Consider the following 19,953-nt stretch of genomic DNA (forward strand, 5'->3'; position numbering starts at 1 on the left):
AGATGTTAAAAAAAAAAGCTCTTGGTGTCCCATAGAGCTACAGCTGTGCTGCCAGAGTGCTGTGAGAGGAAGGTAGTAACCCTCCACTTCTGCCATTGTAGACTTCACCTTAAGACAGTAAATAAGATGAATGTTTTCAAGTGTGTGGCTTTTTTTTTTTCCCTTTTTTTTTCTGAATTAGAAGCCATGCTTCAGCCTTGAGCTCCATGAGAGATGTGTGTAGCTGAGCCAAGTCTATCAGTCATCAAGCATGTCTAGTGATTTTCTAAAATGAGAAAAGGGGCAGCAAATTACTGTGGTGGAGGTTTTTTGGTTATTGTTGTTTGTTTCCAAATAGAAAGCCAACTTACATGCAGTCTGTGTATTTTAAGGGTATTATGAAATAGATATAAGCTACAGCACAGGGGGTTCCCACTCCACATGAGGAGGAACTTCTTTCCTGTGAGGGTCACAGAGCACTGGAACAGGCTGTCCAGGGGGGTTGTGGAATCTCCTTCTCTGGAGACTTTCAAGACCCATCTGGATGAATTCTTGTGTGACCTCTGCTAGATTCTATGGTTCTGATCTTGCAGGGGGGTTGGACTGGATGATCTTCAGAGGTCCCTTCCAACCCCTAGCATCCTGTGATCCTGTGATTTATAGACTTAGCTTATAACCATGGAATCCTTTTGGCTTCAGCTGGCAGAATATAGCCCATGACCATTAACAACTACCTGTATTTGTTTAGGTTAAACATAACTTTAAACTCATCAATATTTAAGGATCTTATGCTGTCATCAGAACCTTCCTGGACACAATTTTGGGCAACCTCCTGTGGGTGACCCTTTTGCTTTAGCAGAGTGGTTTAGACCAGATGATCTCCAGAGGTACCTTCCAGCCTCCAAAACTGTGTGATTCTGTGCTCTGAAGTCAGGTGGAAAGGAACCTGAGGGTACTGGTTGACAGTAGGCTGAACATGAGCCAGCAGTGTGCCCAGGTGGCCAAGAAGGCCAATGGCAGCCTGGCCTGGATCAGGAATAGTGTGGCCAGCAGGAGCAGAGAAGTCACTCTGCCCCTGTACTCAGCACTGGTTAGGCCACACCTTGAGTCCTGTGTCCAGTTCTGGGCCCCTCAGTTTAGGGAAGATGTTGAGATACTGGAATGGCAACAAAGCTTGGGAGTGGTCTGGAGCGCAGCCCTGTGAGGAGAGGCTGAGGGAGCTGTGCCAGGGGAGATTTGGGCTGGATGTGAGGAAGAAATTCTTCCCAGAAAGAGATATTGCCCATTGGAATGTGCTGCCCAGGGAGGTGGTGGAGTCACCATCCCTGGAGGTGTTCAGGAAGAGCCTGGATGAGGCACTTGGTGCCATGGTTTAGTTGCTTAGATGGTGTTGGATGATAGGTTGGACTCTATGATCTCAAAGGCTTTCTCCAACCTAGTTCATTCTGTATTCTGTAAAGAGTGCACAGCCATAAGTGACAGACTGATGTGGCATTAAGTATGACCACCTATCACTATCACTTAGGCTTGGCTGTACAATAGCAATAGATTTGAGTGCTGTCACTGTTCTGCAAAGAATCAAGCACTAGCTTGATTTAGCTTTAGGTGCTAAAACCTGGCTGTTAGGTTTGAGAGCTTGTAAATAGTGAAAACCTTTGCACTTAGCATTCTCCAGGATTTACCCTCAAAGGTGTTACATTCTCAGGACTTCCTGAGAAATAAAAAAACTGATTCTGAGGGTGAAATTGAAGCTTGCTGTTACTATTAATTGTAACCTTCAATTGTCTATATCTGAACTAGAATTGAAGGAGGAACAGAGCATGTCTGTTACAAAGAGAGGCTGAGAGACATGGGGCTCTTGAGTTTGGAAAAGAGAAGGCTGAGTGTAGATCTTATAAATGCATATGAATATCTAAAGGGTGGAGGTCACGAAGATGAGGCTGAGCTCTTTTAAGTGGTGCCCAGTGATAGGACAAAGGCCAATGGGTACAAACTGGAACGTAGGAGGATTCACTTAAACTTAAGGAGAAACAACTTTGCTGTGAGGTTGACAGAGCAGAAGAGCAGGCTGCCCAGAGGGATTGTGGACTCTCCTTCCCTGGAAAGATTCCAAACCCACCTGGAAATTGTGATCCTGAGCAACCTGCTCGGGGTGACCCTGCATTAGCAGGGGGGTTGGACTGTGTGATCTCCAGAGAGCCCTTCCAACCCCTACCATGTTGGGATTCTGTGAAAGTCAGAGCTGATTTTTGGAAGAGCTGCACACAGAGTACAGCTGTCCCAGGCTGCATTTTTCTGTATTCAGTTCTGCATCAGTGATGCATTTCAAACCTTTTGAAGCAGAACTGCACTGGGTTGCTCCATACTGCTCTGTGTGAGTTGATTCCTGACCCCTTTCCCCACTTTTAAGGAGAGGGATTCAATTTATATTGGCCTCCTTCATTACCATCAGGTGAATAATCTTTGAATTCCTGGGAAGAGGGAGCTCCATCATTAGAAATGTTCTGACTCTGCTCCTGCCAGCGGGGAGGCAGGTGCAAGAAAACCACTTTTAACCCTGCACTGTGTGATTAATTGCACTAGAGGATCTGATGATGAAAGTACAGTGTGAACTTGTGTGCCATGCACCAGAAACTTCAGCAGTTTTCTCTGTAGTGGGAACAAAAGTGCAACATTAATAGCTGTGCTCGTATGAAAGCTTGTGAGTGGGCCTCTCTGGCAAGGAAGAGTCACACAGATTACATTACATTGTGTGCCAGGGAGAAAGGTATATGTAGAAATAAATTTATATTCCATGAGTGAGGCTTTTCTGTCTATTTATATCACCTCCCACAGAAAGCTACCCTGGCCAAACTCCCCTGCAGAGGCAGTTCCTGGGCACCTTGCTATGCACATGGAGAGATGGAGCAGCCAGGAAGGGCAAAACGTTTTTTAAGTCAAGATATCCTTATTCTAGTCTACTTAACAAAATCACTCAGAAGCATGGTGTAGTAAATGAAAACAGACGTTTGAGTCAGGCAGAGTAGCTGGGAATTTTTTCCCCCCCCTGTGCTGTGACTGTAATTTTCCAACCCAATTAAAGATTGGAAAGTTAAGCAAGGAATCATAATTGCAGCATAGAAGGAAAAACATAACAGGCAAATTCCTGTCCTTCCTCCTTCAGGGAGCACAGGGGTGTGAGGATGATAGAGCTCAACCCACCTTCTGCTGCAGCACCAGACCCTCATGGGCACCAGATCCCCTGGAGTTCAGCCTAACTGGGACCAGTTGCTGAACTATGCCCTGAGGCTCAGCCTGGATGGACCCAGCCCAGTGGTAACTCTGAGCTGTTTAACCTGTTGGCATCCAAAGATGTAAGAGGGCACACATATGAGGCTGAATTTGTTCTGCTCAGGAAGTGCTTTAAGATGCTCATTAGAAAGGTGTGATCATAGAAACAGACAGCAGAGGCCTGGGCTGAGCAGATGTCTTTCCCCAGTTGCCAGAATACCAGTCTGTATGGCAGTGAATCCAAACCCACCTTCTTCCTGGATGTATTAACAGAGTAATTAACAATGCAGCACTTATCCTGACTCGGTTGTTCTGCCCAGGGGTCTTTCCCTCTGCACATCTTGATGTGCCATGCATGAGGCTGATAAGATTGCCACCTTAAACAAGTAGAAATTACACTTGCTTCTGTAAATCCATAGATTTCCATGACCTGAGATCACAGGATCACAAGATCACAGGATGTTAGGGGTTGGAAGGGACCTCTGAAGGTTGAGTCCAACACTCCTGCCAGAGCAGGACCGCAGAATCTACTGCAGGTCTCACAGGAATGCACCCAGATGAGTCTTGAAAGTCTCCAGAGAAGGAGACTCCACAACCTCTCTAGGGAGCCTGTTCCAATGCTCTGTTATCAAGAGATCTCCTTCCAGGCACTTCTGATTGATGCTCACCAGTTCCTAACCAAGGGCCCTGGCTGTCCAGCAGTGTTTGCCCTTGACCCTTGCCTCCCTGTCACCATGGCATGGTTGTTACCCCCAGCAGCATCCACAAGCCTGAATTTCCACTTAACCTTTCATTTCTCAACAAGAACAGGGATAAAAAGGTGAAGGAAGTCAGGTGCATTGCTCTGCCATGTTCCTTCCCAAGGACAAGGCCTTTGTTAGTCAACTAAAGCAAGTATTCAGTGTGCCCTGTGCTAGTCCATGTCCCTTCCTTCACCTCTAAGAGGTACCACTGTTCGTGGGACTGCGTAACCACAGCATTCCCTGTTAGTTACCTACGTGTGCCAAGACAGAAAAACCTCCAGAAGATTCCTATTTGCTTCCTAAGTTTTTGCCAGGAGAGGTTTGTTTTTCAGATAAATGGTTGCTATACAGCTCATTCTCACAAATTACAACTCCTGACCTCCTAGCTGGCTGAAAATGGGTGGAGGATACTAACTACACTGATAATAAGATGCCAGTGGGTGGATGTGGAGGCAACATCTGTACATCTGATCTCATGTGCTGATCTCGTGTACTGGCAGGGACGTGCATGACACTTTGTTATTCCAGAAGTATCTCAAGGACATAAAATTCCGACAGCTGGAACCTGGTCTGGAGCGTCTGCGTTGTAAAAGTGCTCTCTCTTGCAGCTATGCTGGGGCTTTCTGGCATGGACAGAACAGGGGAAAAAATGCCCTTGCTTTTTCTTCAATTAGCTCAGTAAGCAGCATGAGGGTGTGTAATGCATGAGCAAGAAGTAAGAATGTATGCATGAGCGAGGACAAGGTGCATATATTTATATGTGCAGATAGATTCTGTGTTTTACTGCAGCTGGGTGGTTGTAGAGTGGGTTGTGTTACCTGGGAGTGAGGAAAACAAGAGTTTCCTTCATGTGAATGAAAGACTATTCCACCTGGAACAAAAGCACTGCCAAAAAGGAAAACACAGTTTTGGCCATATGAGTTAGATGGCCCTCATCCATGAGTATGGTTCAATTGCTTTGCACTATTCCAGCACCTGGAAAAGCAGCTTGCCAGTCTTCCTAGAGCCTCCTCCTGCTTAAAGGGAAGGGAAAAAACCCTTCAAGTGCACGGGCAGTGAACAGCATGGATTTCTAAACCAGAAATCTTGACACAAGCTCCTTGTATTTATGTAAAGTGCAGAGTGAAAACATGATAGCTGTAATGTGCTTGTATTTTTGTAATGCTTTCTGTGCCTCACTGCTCAACATTTACTTCAAAAATCACTTTGATGGCAAGCTGGGAGATGGGCTGTGCGCAGCAGAGGAACAGGGAGAACAGGGCTGGGGAGAGCAAAGTTAGCACAGGGATCTGAGGTAGGTCTGATGGTATTTAGGGTTTTAATTATCTGGACTTTGCTGCAGTGGCATTTTCCATAGAACCAAATCTGAGTGCAGAGAGGAATTAGTGCAATAAGGAAGAGAACTGAAAGAAACATCCTTTGCTTCCGACGTCCTCTCAGAGCCTGCCTGCCTTCAGCTCGTTCTCTTCAGCTTCCCTAACCAGTCTTCTGCACTTTGTAATTTGGAAAACAATGATGTCATTGGAAGCATTAACAGCAAGAGTCATAGTGCTGCAGTTCATGCAAGCTGTTATGCTTTTTGCACAACTAGAGGATTTAACCAGGAATCTCCTTTCGCTTTTTAATGTATTTTTATTTTAATTATTATTATTTTTCCATATTATGGAGGGATGGCCCCACAGAAGCTGTCAGAAATGAAGATCCCTTTTACCCCACTGCCACCCTGCAGACCCAGGATAACAAGGGATGAGTGGGAAGGAGCTAGGAAATAGACATCCAAGAGGGAAAAGCTGGGAGCATTGCTGCTTCTCAGAAGGGAAAAAAGAATTTTTCCAAGCTGCCCAGCGGAGAGGTGACCATGCTGATGGCATGAACAGCTGGGAGGGATGTGGCTGGCCTTCCAAGATGGGAATCAAAAAGCTGCCTTGACCCAAGCACCCTGCTATCTTCCAGTATGAGAGGGAAGTTATTAATAGGAAAATACTGAGCTCTCTGCAAAGGCTTTTCTCCTCTGAGTGCCAGTGACAGATACTATGTGGGATTTTGTGCGTGAGATGGTGGTTTTGTGATGGGGAAAAAAACTGGAGAGTTATTTAAATATAGGTCATGCTATGAAAAAAAAGTTTGAGAAGCCTGAACTGCATCAGTTTTCCAAAGCTTTGCTATGCCACTAGCTTGGGTTTGGGTTTGGATTGTTTTATTTGGGTTTTTTTGTTGTTTGGTTGGGTTTTGTTGTGCTGTTTGTTTGGTTTGGTTTGGATTTGCTTTGGTTTGGTTTATTTCAATGACAAATACTCTCAGCTGAAGTTGGAAGGGGCACTTGGGTACTCCTTTGTAGCTATTGGTGTCTTTCACCTTTCAGAAGGGACTCCTCTCCAGTTCTCGTCAGATGGGCTTTGCTGGCTCCAAGGGTTAAAGTGGCAGAGAATCTGATCACATCATTTCTAAACAGGCAGTTCTGATTGAACATGTACTTGCCCTTAATGTGGTAAAGGCCGACTAGTCTTTGTCCTTAATTCATTGATCACTTTAAAACCCCAATGCTTACACAGAGAGAGATTTTTTTCACAGTATCACCAAGGTTGGAAGAGACCTCAAAGATCATCGAGTCCAACCTGTCACCACAGACCTCATGATTAGACCATGGCACCAAGTGCCACATCCAGTCCCCTCTTGAACACCTCCAGGGACGGTGACTCCACCACCTCCCTGGGCAGCACATTCCAATGGTGAATTACTCTCTCGGTGAAGAACTTTCTCCTCACCTTGAGCTTAAACTTCCCCTGGTGCAGCTTGAGACTGGGTTGGGGCAAACTATTTAGGATGGTGTTTTAGCATTCTTTGTTGCTATAGTTCTCTTCCCATCATCTGAATCGCCACTGCTTTATCTGCAGCAACCTCTTTACCTTTATTCTTTATTCCTTTCAAATGTCAACAAAATTATAACCACTCTAACCATAACAAACTCTGATCCTGTGCACTAAATCAAAGAATAAAGTCTGGCTCTGTACACAAAGTAAAGATCTAAGGCCACATCGTGCTCTAGTTGCACAATCTAGGTTCTCATAAAATGCTTTAATATCCTTTTTGTATTTTTTTATCTCACATTATTTTTTTTCCTTTCATTTTCCCCCCCACTTTGTTTTAATTATTTTGCCACGTAATTGATGTGGAAGGGGCTGTTTTGTTTGAATAGTATTTGGCTTTTAGAAGAAACAAAATGGATACAGGAGCCTGCTGTGCCAGAAAAAGCCTTGAATTGGTATTTAAACAAGGACAATTTCTCCAGACCTTTTTGACTATTAGATGAGGTGCAGTTTAATTTTCATTGCTCTAAATTAGTCCTGGAGGAGGAGATCCTCCTTTAAAAGCAAGGTTTGGTAATGAAACTTGGGGACTGGTTCTGAGCTGATGTTATTCTATGCTAATCCTGTCACACAAAGCCACCTAGGCTGAGGAGCTGCTCCCTGGGTTTTGAAAGCCTCCCCTTTGGTTCTCCAAACTACAACAGAAAAAGCAGAAAATCTTGCAAGCCAGGAGTGAGTCCAAAGAAATTATATAAATCATTAGGAGTGGAATGGATTGTTTCCTGTGATCTGCAGACAGCCAAGAGGCTGTTCCTGCTTGCATGGTGCTGGGGCTCTGCCATCTCACTGATGTCCCCACGCTTGACAGGTACCTGCTGTCCATGCAGAAGAAGTGTGGGGGAGTGGAGGCAAAGTGGGGAGAAAACCCAGAAAGGAGGAGGAGACACAGATATCTGATATTTATCTTGCTCTGGAGCAAAATTAGTCTGCTTGATTAGATACTATTCAGCACTAGTTAGGCCACACCTTGAGTCCTGTGTCCAGTTCTGGGCTCCTCAGTTTAGGAAAGATGTTGAGTTGCTGGAAGGTGTCCAGAGAAGGGCAACAAAGCTGGGGAGGGGTTTGGAGCACAGCCCTGTGAGGAGAGGCTGATGGAGCTGGGGGTGTTTAGCCTAGAGAAGAGGAGGCTCAGGGGGGACTTTATTGTTCTCTACAACTCCCTGAAGGGAGGTTGTAGCCAGGTGGGTGTTGGTCTCTTCTCCCAGGCAACCAGCACCAGAACAGGACGACACAGTCTCAAGCTGTGCCAGGGCAGATTTGGGCTGGGTGTTAGGAATAAATTCTTCCCAGAAAGAGAGACTGGCCATTGGCATGTGCTGCCCAGGGAGGTGGTGGAGTCACCATCACTGGAGGTGTTCAGGAAGAGCCTGGATGAGAAACTTGGTGCCATGGTTTAGTTGCTTAGATGGTGTTGGGTGATAGGTTGGACTCGATGATCTCAGAGGTCTTTTCCAACCTGGTTCATTCTGTATTCTGTATTGTGATGCAAGCTTTTCTTCCATCAGTGCTTGAATGCAAGGTGATGTGTGCAGCTTGTAATGCTTGGTCTGTCCTGTCTGAGGCAGGGAGTGAGTATCTAAAGCCGTTCCCGGTGACATTATTTTCCCTGAAAGGAAATGTTATATAAATCTGCACATATAACGTGGGAAGGATTAGGATCTGGAAGTGGCCCACATTTGTAGCTGTCCCTTTGTGCTGTGCATGTATAGGTTCCTGCACCTTACGAATTAGCACGTTTTATCACAGCAAACCAGCTTTTCCATTCCAGGTAGTAGATAATAACTAACTCCCACATCAAATAGGACGGGGAAACATTGTGTAGAAATGGTAAAAGTGTATCAGTCAAATCACAGAATCAAAGCATTTTGTTGTCAACAACCAACCAGAAATTCTACATTCTGCAGTGGTCAGAATAAATAAATAAATAAAGAACTATTAAAAAATGCTGTGAGGAATGTATCAGTTCCTCTTGAGCTGTCCATCTCCATCAGATCAATAGCCCTTCCAAGCATGGGACATTCAGGCTTTCAGCTTGAGAAATTGAAGTTCTCAAAATAAGTCAGGGTTGTAACACAAGTCCATCATTGTGTGTCACAGAAATGAAATGAGTTGTCTCCTCTTCGATTGATGACTGACATAAAGCTGGGAGGAAGAAAGGGGAAAATAAACGAGACATGGGGTTCTTTTTATTTTTCTTTCCCCTTTTTTTCTTGCTTTCTTTTTTTGCTTTTTTTTTTTCTTTCCTCCTTTTTTTTTTTTTTTTTTTTTTTTTTGTTGAATTTGTTATGAACCCTTCTGTCAGAAAGTTTGCACGAAGGGATCTGCTTTCGTTTTCGTGTACATGCCTAGCTGCTATTACTGATAATAGGAGTTAGGTGGTGAGGGACGGCAGGAGGGCTGGGCTGGGCACTGCTGTCCTGCTGCTGCTGCTCAGAGAGAGCACAGGGTATAGGGAAAAATGGAAATTGAGCATTTCCTGCAAGGAAAAAATAAAGGAGAAGATGGCCAGGGAATAGCTAACTGGTAGCTTAGGAGAATTGAAATTTAATATTACAGAATACAGAATGAACAGGTTGGAAAAGAACTTTGAGATCATCAAGTCCAACCTATCACCCAACAATGTCTAAGCAGCTAAACCATGGCACCAAGCACCCCATCCAGTCTCTTCTTAAACACCTTCAGTGATGGTGACTCCACCACCTCCCTGGGCAGCACATTCCAATGGCAAATCTCTCCTTCTGGGAAGAATTACTTCCTCACATCCAGCCTAAACCTCCCCTGGTACAGCTTGAGACTGTGTCCTCTTGGTCTGGTGCTGGTTGCCTGGGAGAAGAGACCAACCCCCACCTGTCTACAACCTCCCTTCAGGTAGCTGTAGACAGCAACAAGGTCTCCCCTTAGTCTCCTCCTAATGACAAAGGAGTAAACAGGCAGATTTTTGCCCTGTTCAAATATATAGGCATTTATGAAATACATAAATATCTGAAGGGTAGGCATCAAGAAAAAAGGATCAGGCTCTTCTCAGAGGTGCCTTGTGATAGTGTGAGGGGCAATGGACACAAACTGGAGCAGAGGAAGTTCCACCTCAACATGAGGAAAAAGCCTCTCTGCTGTGAGGATGTTGGAGCCCTGTAATAGACTGCCCAGAGAGGTTGTGGAGTCTCCTCTGGAGAGATCCCAAACCTGCCTGCGTGGCCTGCCCCAGGTGATCCTGCTTTGGCAGTGGGGTTGGACTCAATGATACCCAGAGGTCCCTTCCAACCCCTACCATTCTGTGCTTCTCAGGGTTGTCGTAACCCTGAGTGTTGCAGGAAGAAGCCAACATCTGAATCTAGTTGCATCTCCAAGCCTTAGCACAAGACCTCATCTGCAAGCCCAATAGAAACCAGGTATAAAATTTGGCTGGAGGTACGAATCCAGGCTTCAATCAATCCTCAAGCAGTGAGGCTACAGCTGACAGATCCAGGGCTGTTCCTACAGATGTTCCACTGACATTCAGACCAGCAGTGCTGAAATGAATACAGCTCCTCCTGTCAGCTCTGCTCTGTGAAATAAGGCACAAGAAGAATGATCTGCAAATTCTTTTTCTTTCTTTTTTTGCAGTGTTATTGGTTAAAAAGGCTCCTACAGTGCCTACAAACAGGCTAACAAAATCAATGCCTGATGCAGTTACTAGCTGAGCAGCTTGTTGATGTTAAAGGAAATAACTTTGTTATCCAAAGTACAAGTGCTCCTCTATTATCCAGGCTTTCAAAGTGATTGAGCCTGAAATGTATTCTACTAGTGTATCTAGATACCCCTGCTACCTTGGAGACCAGGCAGTTTCGATACATTAAGTATAGAAACTCCAGTTTCCATTGCCTAGAGTGATAAAAATGGAGACAGAAACAAAGGTTGTGCTTAGATACCTGCTGGGAAATACTGAAACTGTCTTCCTGAACTTCTTAAAAAATGATGATTCCTTGTTTTTGATGGAATCAATGGATCTGAGTTCTCCTTGGGTAGTGAGAAAAACCTGATTGCTGGAGCAGGAAGCTGAAAGGAAAGGGTTGTGTTGCTTGTATTCTGCATACTGGAGCCTTCAGAGATGTTGTCTATCTTCTTTGAGCCTCAGTAGATTGGTCTGTAAGGTGAGCCATAGTGATTGCATCTGATAAGCCTGTGGCAGGACCTGTCTGTGAAACTTTCCAATGCATCTGAATCAAACCAGTTGGGTTTTGATTTAGTGAAAGAGTAACCAGATGGTACATAAAGTTCATATCAGTAGATGTGTAGGCAATACCTGTCATCATTAAGGATGCATAAAAAGGCTTTAGATTTTCTTGCACAGAGAAGGCATGCTTGCAAAATGTGAATCAGAGTCACAGAATGGTAGAGCTTGGAAGGGATCTCTGAAGATCAAGGAATCCAAGCCCCCTGCCAGAGCAGGATCCCCCAGGGCAGGTCACACAGGAACACACCCAGGTGGGTTTTGAAAGTCTTCAGAGAAGGAGACTCCTCAGCCTCTCTGGGCAGCCTGCTCCAGGGCTCTGTCACCATCACAGCACAGAAGTTTCTCCTCATGTTGAGCTCCAACCTCCTGAGTCCCAGCTTGTACCTCTTGCTCCTTGCCCTTTCACTGGGCAGCACCGAAAAGAGCCTGGCACCTTCACCCTGACACCCACCCTGAAGTGAGCCTGGAAGTGATAATATTCAAAATAAATGTTAAAACAAAAAAATCCAGAAGCTATTAAAAGACTATCAAATAATAAATAATAAAAAAAAGCTCACTTCAAGAATACCAATTTGGTCAGAGACTTGGTGGACCACATACACCAAACATGGCTACACAGAAGTGAAAGAATGACTTTCCATGTCCCTTGAAGATTTTTCACCATGTATTTCAGTCATGAGTTTTGGGGTGGGGTTGGTTGGTTTGTTTGTTTGTTTCACATTAGTTGTAACAAAGGCAACTGAATCTGACATTTTAGGTGTAAAATGTTTCAGGTGAAGAAATCAGGGAACTGCCTGAAAGACTCCAGTGTACAGCAACAAAGATGGTGAAGGGAGTGGAACATCTTTGCCCAGGCAGCCAAGAGGGCCAAGGGCATCCTGGCCTGCATCAGGAACAGTGTGGCCAGCAGGAGCAGGGGAGGTCATTCTGCCCCTGTACACTGCACTGGTTAGGCCACACCTCGAGTCCTGTGTCCAGTTCTGGGCCCCTCAGTTTAGGAAGGAGGTTGACTTGCTGGAACGAGTCCAGAGAAGGGCAACGAAGTTGGTGAGGGGCTTGGAACACAGCCCTGTGAGGAGAGGCTGAGGGAGCTGGGGCTGCTTAGCCTGGAGAGGAGGAGACTCAGGGGTGACCTTATTGCTCTCTACAACTACCTGAAGGGGGGTTGTAAACAGGCAGAGGTTGGTCTCTTCTCCCAGGCAGCCAGCACCAGAACAAGAGGACACAGTCTCAGGCTGCACCAGGGGAGGTTTAGGCTGGAGGTCAGGAGGAAGTTTTACACAGAGAGAGTGATTGCCCATTGGAATGGGCTGCCTGGGGAGGTGGTGGAGTCGCCGTCACTGGAGGTGTTCAGGAGGAGACTTGACAGGGTGCTTGGTGCCATGGGTTAGTTGATTAGGTGGTGTTGGGTGATAGGTTGGACGTGATGATCTTGAAGGTCTCTTCCAACCTGGTCTGGTCTATTCTATTCTATTCTATTCTATTCTATTCTATTCTATTCTATTCTATTCTATTCTATTCTATTCTATTCTATTCTATTCTATTCTATTCTATCTTCATGAGGCCAAGCTGAGGGAGCTGAGGCTCTTCATCCTGGAGAGAAGGAGCCTGAGGGGTACCCTCATTAATGTTTATAAAGATATGAAGGGCAGTGTCAGGAGGATAGAGCCAGGCTCTGCTCAGGGATGTCCAGTGATAGGACAAAGGACAATGGGTGCAAGCTGGAGCAGTGGAGGTTCCATGTGAACATAAGGAAAAACTTTTTCACTGTGAGGATGCTGGAGCCCTGGAGCAGGCTGGCGGAGAGGTTGTGGAGTCTCCTTCACTGGAAACACTCAAAACCCACCTGGATGTGTTCCTGTGTGATGTGCCCTAGGGGATCCTCCTCTGGCAGGGGGCTGGACTGGATAGTCTCTGGAGGTGCCTTCCAAACCCTTACACTCTCTGATTCTGTGAAATCAGAAATTGACTGTGGAAGCTGCCATACATTATGCTTTTCTTTTTCCAAATCTTATTGCTCTTCCTATGTCTTCTCCTCTTTCAAAATACAAATGCTGAACTGTAGGCTGACAAAGAACTTCACTGGTATCAAATACGTGGTTTTTACTGGTACCTACCTATAATGGGCTAGAAAACTTCAGGCCTTGGAGAAAAAAAATGACCTTTCTAAATCCTTTCAGTCCTATTTTGTCTATAATTCTACTTCAACTTTCAAAGCATCTTGCAGATTCCTGCATAATCTCCTTTCTGAAGAGTATTTTTACAATGTATTTAAGAATAGAAAAAGAAAAAGGAAAAGGGCTTCTCAGCTGAGCAAAAAAAGTGCTTTGTAGCTATACTCTCAGCTGTTGTTGGAAAGGTAGTGTTTGTTTTGCTGGTTTTGGGGGTTGGTTTCGTTTTGTTTTGTCCCCTGTGTGAAGTCATACAAGAAATAATGCCTTTTGGGGTACTACATGGGAAAAGGCAGACAATTGGTAGGGCCTTCAATCTTGTCATCCCCTTGTGTGACAGAGTGAGAGCCATCCACTGGCACGGAAAGCTCAGTGCTCCCAGGACAATGTTAACTTCTACCTAGCTGACCGAAATTATACCTTGGAGACCCTGGCAGCTTTGCACACAGATATAAATAACAATAACATAAGCTTCTGTGTTGGGAATCTTGCACCTTTTGTAGTCCTAACACGGGCTCTGACATGGGATATGGGTCATGTGTAGGGGATATAGGACTTATTATCTCTCAGCTGGTACCTTGCAGAGTTATTTCTCCCCGTGAAGTGTGGGTACAAACACCACACGTTGTGCCCCCAGCACGCAACAGAGAATCAAACCATTATGTCCAAAGAGAAAGATGTATTCATGGTTTTCTCATGCTTGCCATGATGGGCTGCTTGTTTCTGAGCTGTCCAGCTACAGATTTTCTGCGTTTGGCTTGAGACACCACAGAAGAAGAACAGCTGGGAAATCAGTGAAGCAGCAGAGCAGAGTGGTTACAATAGGAAAAGAAAGGAGGAAAAAAAAAACCACAACCCAAAACAAACCACAACCTTATTGAAAGAAAACTGTCCAAGGCAGCCCCATGGTGCCCTTTCACACTGAGACACTGTCCCAGGGAGCCCCCTGGGAAATTGCAAGAAATATTTTTCCCTGATAACAATGTAAAAAGAAAAGAAAAGGGGAAGGAAAACAAAAAAGGAAAAAGGAAAGGCACAAAAGTGCAGAGAGCATCTCGCTGTGTGGTGGTGCTTTAGGGAAGTGATAGGCTGAGGTGGTGGGCTTTGCCATCCTGCCTGGATGTAAAAATAAATAAATAAGTAAATAAGAGCCTGGTACAAAATAATGGCTAGTGTCTCATGGAGGACTTGTTTGTTAACTACTGATGAGACCCTCTGTACAGTCATGCTGCCCTGAGGAGTTTATAATACCAGAGCTTGAGCCTACAACATTTCCTAAGTACTGCTGTGAATAGCCTTGTGGGACTGCAGTAATTGAGGTAACTGTGTTACTTCTGGACTAGATCATGCAAGTCTTACACCAGGCATTAAGCACTTACAAGAGTAGCCCCATTCACTTTACTTATGGCTTTTAGGCTGGGGAAAAAAATGTATTGTAATCACAAAGTGACTTACCCTTGAAAACTCAGGATACTCAGGATGGAAAAATGGGAGGAGGCTAGGATAGAGAGCAGGCAACAAATGAACTATACATAAAGCTAATCTCTCCTCTTCTGGTAATTTTGTTCCCACTCTCAGACAATCAAATGCTGCAAGAGACTGCCAAAAGACAATGCTACTGTGTGTGCAAGTAGGTTTAGCTCCAACAAATAGTTTGGTGTTCCAGCTAAATCCAGCTGCCTATAACTTTACACTCCGCTGTGGACATGCCTCCAAAACACCTCCTGCTCTGGCAAAAATAAGTTGCACCGATCCCTGGACCCCTGAGGTTGCCCAGGACTGCTCCATCCTGAGCAGGGGTCTATTTCCCATATTAAAAGTCAGCTTCTTGGCAGAGGAGTGCTGAGCGTGGAAATCCATTAGCCGTGCTTATGTGCCGATGAAACCCTAGCCCCATGGCATGTGCAAGCTTGGACACTCTCTTTTGAGAAAAAGAATAGCTCCCAGCAATGGTGCCACCATTCTCAGAGGCTTGCACAAGCTTGTAGTGAAACAAGAAAATATCACTTTGTTTGTAAGATTGATTTATTTTTGTTAAGCACTGAGGAGATATTCTGGGCAGAATTCACCTACAAATGCAGCTGTGTTTTGAGTGTAATCAAATTCCACACTGCTCTTCCATTTTCCAGATTATTGATAGGGCAAAAGGAAATGGCTTCAAATTGTACCAGCAGAGGTTTAGGCAGAATATTTGTTCACCTCGAAGGGCCCCATCGCTGGAGATATTCAGGGTCAGGGAATATTTCTTCACCAAAAGGAGCCCCATACATGGAGATAGTCAAAGGGCTCTGGGCAACCTGATCCAGATGAGGATGGGTCTGCTGACTGCAGAAGGGGTTGCATTAGATGACCTTTGAAGGTCCCTTCCAAACCAGACTGTTCTATTATTCTACTCTAAGCCCTGCAACAGGCTGCCAGGGGCAGTGGTGGAGTCATCATCTCTGGAGGGATTGAAAAGCCACCACAGAATCATAGAATCAGCCAGGTTGGAAAAGACCTCGAGATCATCAAGTCCAACCTATTACCTAACACCTCACACCTCATGATAACTAAATGCCACATCCAAGCCTCTTTTGAATGCCTCCAGGGACCGTGACTCAACCACCTCCCTGGGCAGCACATTCCAATGGCTAATTACTCTTTCTGGGAAGAACTTTCTCCTCAAAACCAGCCTAAACTTCCCCTGGCAGATCTTGAGACTGTGTCCTCTTGTTCAGTCACAGGTTGCCTGGGAGAAGACACCAACCCCCACCTGGCTACAACCTCCCTTCAGGTAGTTGTAGAGAGCAATAAGGTCTCCCCTGAGCCTCCTCTTCTCCAGGCTAAACAACTCCAGCTCCCTCAAGGTCTCCTCATAGAGCTTGTGCTCAAGACCTCTCCCCAGCCTCGCTGCCTTTCTCTGGACACATCTACATCATGTAAGTGTGGTGCTGAGGGAAATGGTTTAGTAGTGGATTGTCAGTGTTGGTTTAATGTTTGGGTTTGATGATCTTAAAGGTGTCTTCCAACCCAAATGATTGTGTGATTCTGTGATTCTTTGGGCCAAAACCTGTGAAGTTTGAACTGCTATCCCTAGTCATGTAGGCTGAAATCCTAGTGATGTGAAGATCAATAGCAGGTGCTGAGGGCCATGGTTTAGTGGTGACCTGGCAGTGCTAGGTTAGTAAGTCCAATGTCAAGTTGGACTTAATGATCTTAAAGGTTATTTCCAACCAATACAATTCTGTTTTATTCTGTGATTCTGAAGGACCTGTACATGTGGTGCTGAGGGATATGGTTCAGTGGTGATTTGGCAGTGCTGGCTTATTAGTTGAATTCAGAGTTCTTAAAGGTCTTTTCAACCTAAATGGTTCTATGATTCTGTTCTATGTGCATGTTTATAGAGCCTTGAGTAAGTTTCACCACTGAAAAGAGAAAAGGGTTCCCTTTGCACTTGAAGAGAGACCAAGCAGAAGATCATCAAGGTCTTTAGCTGTGAGAAGGTCCTCTCCTTGGTCCCTTAACATTTCATCAGTCTAGAACAATCTGTTGAAAAAGAGGGCAAATCATAGAATTGTTAGGGTTAGAAGGAACCTCAAGGATCATCCAGTTCCAACCCCCCTGCCATGGGCAGGGACACCTCACACTAGAGCAGGTTGCTCACAGCCACATCCAGCCTGGCCTTAGAAACCTCCAGGGATGAGGCTTCCACCACCTCCCTGGGCAACCTGTGCCAGTGTCTCACCACCCTCATAGGGAAGAACTTCTTCTTAGCATCCAATCTGAATCTACCCATTTCTACCTTTTTCCCGTTCCCCCCTAGTCCCATCATTACCTGACACCCTAAAAAGTCTCTCCCCATCTTTCTTGTAGGCCCCAAGACATTTTCATCTCTATGTTTATCATTTTCTTTATTTGGAAACCATGATTTGTATTTTCCAAGCATGTGTTTTCTTCTTTGTGCTACAAGGTACTCACTTACTGGGATTCACAGTTCTGCACAGTTCTTTGTGTTTTGATCCCTGAATTTTTGTGGTGTGATGCTGAAGAGATTTTTGTGGGGCCATGTATATTTATTCACATTTATCTCCAGATACAATCTGGTCTTAAATGATTTGTTGCAACTGTTAGACAATGGCAGCTTTATTGGTAAGAGCAGTTCAGTGCTCCTCCTGGAGTATTTTACTGATTAAAAGTTATGCACACAATGGGCACAGTTTTGTGGGAGCTAAAAGATTGTCATCTAGGTCAGTTGTAGGGTCAGTGGGGAGAGAGGAGAGCATTCACAAAGTCATTTATTCTCTCACTCTTTTCAAGAATTTAGTGGTTTCCTCAGGAAACCTGAGAGCTGTTCGTGACAGACTGCTGTGCTTTCACATCCAGGGTTCTGTTTGTTGATCCTGGAGTTAAAATTGTTGAGGACAGACTTGTTAACCTGGATGTCCTTTCACCTTTGCTAGTTGTAGTGTCTTCATCCTTGGAGGTTTGCAGGCCCTGAGAGGATCAAGACTAGAACAACCAGGTCAGACCCCAGAGTTGACCCTGCTGGGAGAAAAGGTCTGACCAGAGACCACCTAGGGCTCATTCCCACCTGAATCATTCCACAATCTTATGGTTTGTCCACTTGCCTAACTGACCATTGTTGCTCAGTTGAGCAGCTAAATTTTAATGCTTAGTTTACTGTGCAGAATATTAGCTCAGCATCTACCGGAGTGTGCAGGTTTGTGGACCCTTGAATCTTGCAGTGCACTGCAAATTGTTCATATGAAGACCAAGTAGGGACTATCCTGGTGACACATCTGTGGCTGCTGTGTTTAAAGGCTCTTTGTATGCATGGCAGTGCAAAATACTTAATTCTTTTGCAGCAACCTCTTTTTTATTTAGAAGCCCTATCATCCTCCAGTGCGTCCATTCGTCTAGAGGAATAGAATCTACATTTACTTTGCAGTAGGTACTGCAGCTCTCAACTCTGCTTTTAGCCAATTCAGCTCCTTTTCAGCTTGCTTTGACCTCAGAAATATTCCCTGCTAACTGTCCTCCTGTTCACTCCAATTTGTACTGCCTAAATGCTTGCTGCTGAGTGTCCCTCTGGCCATCTTGAAAGGTGTTTCATCACACTACAATAAATGTGAAATACTGATGCACTCAAAATGGCAAAAAAGGCGGGGGGGGTGGGGGGTGGGGGTGGGTGAAATAAGCAGCTGTATATTGACATGGGACCAGACAGGGGCATTTATTACACTTTACTTACTTACCATTGTCTACCTTTGGCAAAAGAAGGCTCTAAGGGTCCCTAGTGGACCAAGCCGATCAATACTACACAGGAGTTAAATTAGACCTCAAGTCAAGCACATATCTACCTTGGCTGGGATACCTCCAACCTAAAGTCCCTGGAAAATTTACATTTTTCCACTAAGTTAACCAATAACAGAGTGAAATGAGTGAGAAAAAAGCAGCTGTCTAGCCTGCATCTTGCTTCATTATCAAATGGATGTTGTCCAAACAGCAGCTAAGGTGCCTCACGAGTAAGACAAATGGGCTGGTGTATAAACAGGCCAGTAGTTATCAGGCACATTAAATACAAATAATTGGGGGGGACATAAAGGTAGTAGCCATCTGATAGCGTTTCTGAAAGATCTCTCCTATGCCTCTTGCATTTTTGAGGTGCTTTCCCCCCCTCATCTTCTTGTTCTCACAGCATCTAAACTATTTTTTGCACATAAACACAGATATTTTACTAACATTAGTGCAAGTTAATATTTGTTTGTCAACCTAAAACAGATTCAATTTGCACACCTAATTCAAAGGCCTCAGGCAAAGAGGTCCCATGTTGTCTTAGTGTCTTTATACTCTAGCAACTAGAAGCACTCAAGACTCTGAGCCCATTGGACACTGTAGGTGCAACCCTGCGGGATCATAATAAATGGTTTAAAAATGACAACCTCTTTGCTTGGAAGACAGATTAAGGAGATTCAGAGCTTCTATGGCTGGAGAGAGAGGATGAAAAATACACCCCCACCCCCACAAAGAAAGAGCAAAACGCAAAACCCCCCCAAACAAAACAACAAACAAACACTCAGTAATCAATTTTGTTCTACACAGCCTCCAGTAAATGATCTGGGTCTGTTAGATCATGAGTCAGGAATGCTGACCACTCTAAAACCAAACAAAAATGATAACTGTGTGTCAATAAACCAGCACCTTACCTGGCTGTAATAACTTTGAATTGCAAAGGGAACAAAAGGTAACAATCAAACCAACCCAAAATCATCACCAAAAATCTTTCACCAAATCAAGTTAGATTTGGGTTGTTTCTCTTTTTTGTGACAGTGAGGACTGGATATTTTATTAGTGCTGCTCTATTATTTCTTCAGCTGAGCCAGGTATCTCATTCAGCAGGAGAGAAGGCACAGTGCCGGTGCTTAATCTGTGCAAGCTCTGTCTCTTTATTATTTTAATAATTCGAAATGTATTCCTCAGATGTCAACTCTTTGCTTCGCGCTCAGGCACGGCCAACAAGCACCTCTCTATCTTTTCAAAAGCTTTGCTTGGTTTCTTTCCAAAAGAGCTCTTTCCTACCTATTTGCTGGTGGAGAAAATCATTTTGAAATATGAAGCAGGTAAACCTTAACCTGCCAGATGTCGTCGTCGTGTAAGCCATTTAAATTCAATTTGTGGCAGAAAACACAGGCAACTTCTGGATCAATAGGCTGCATTCAACGGAGCTGACA

This window comes from Melanerpes formicivorus, unplaced genomic scaffold, assembly GCF_026170545.1.
Source record: "Melanerpes formicivorus ecotype bairdi unplaced genomic scaffold, bMelFor1.0.p_v2 SCAF_41, whole genome shotgun sequence".
Taxonomy (NCBI): domain Eukaryota; kingdom Metazoa; phylum Chordata; class Aves; order Piciformes; family Picidae; genus Melanerpes; species Melanerpes formicivorus.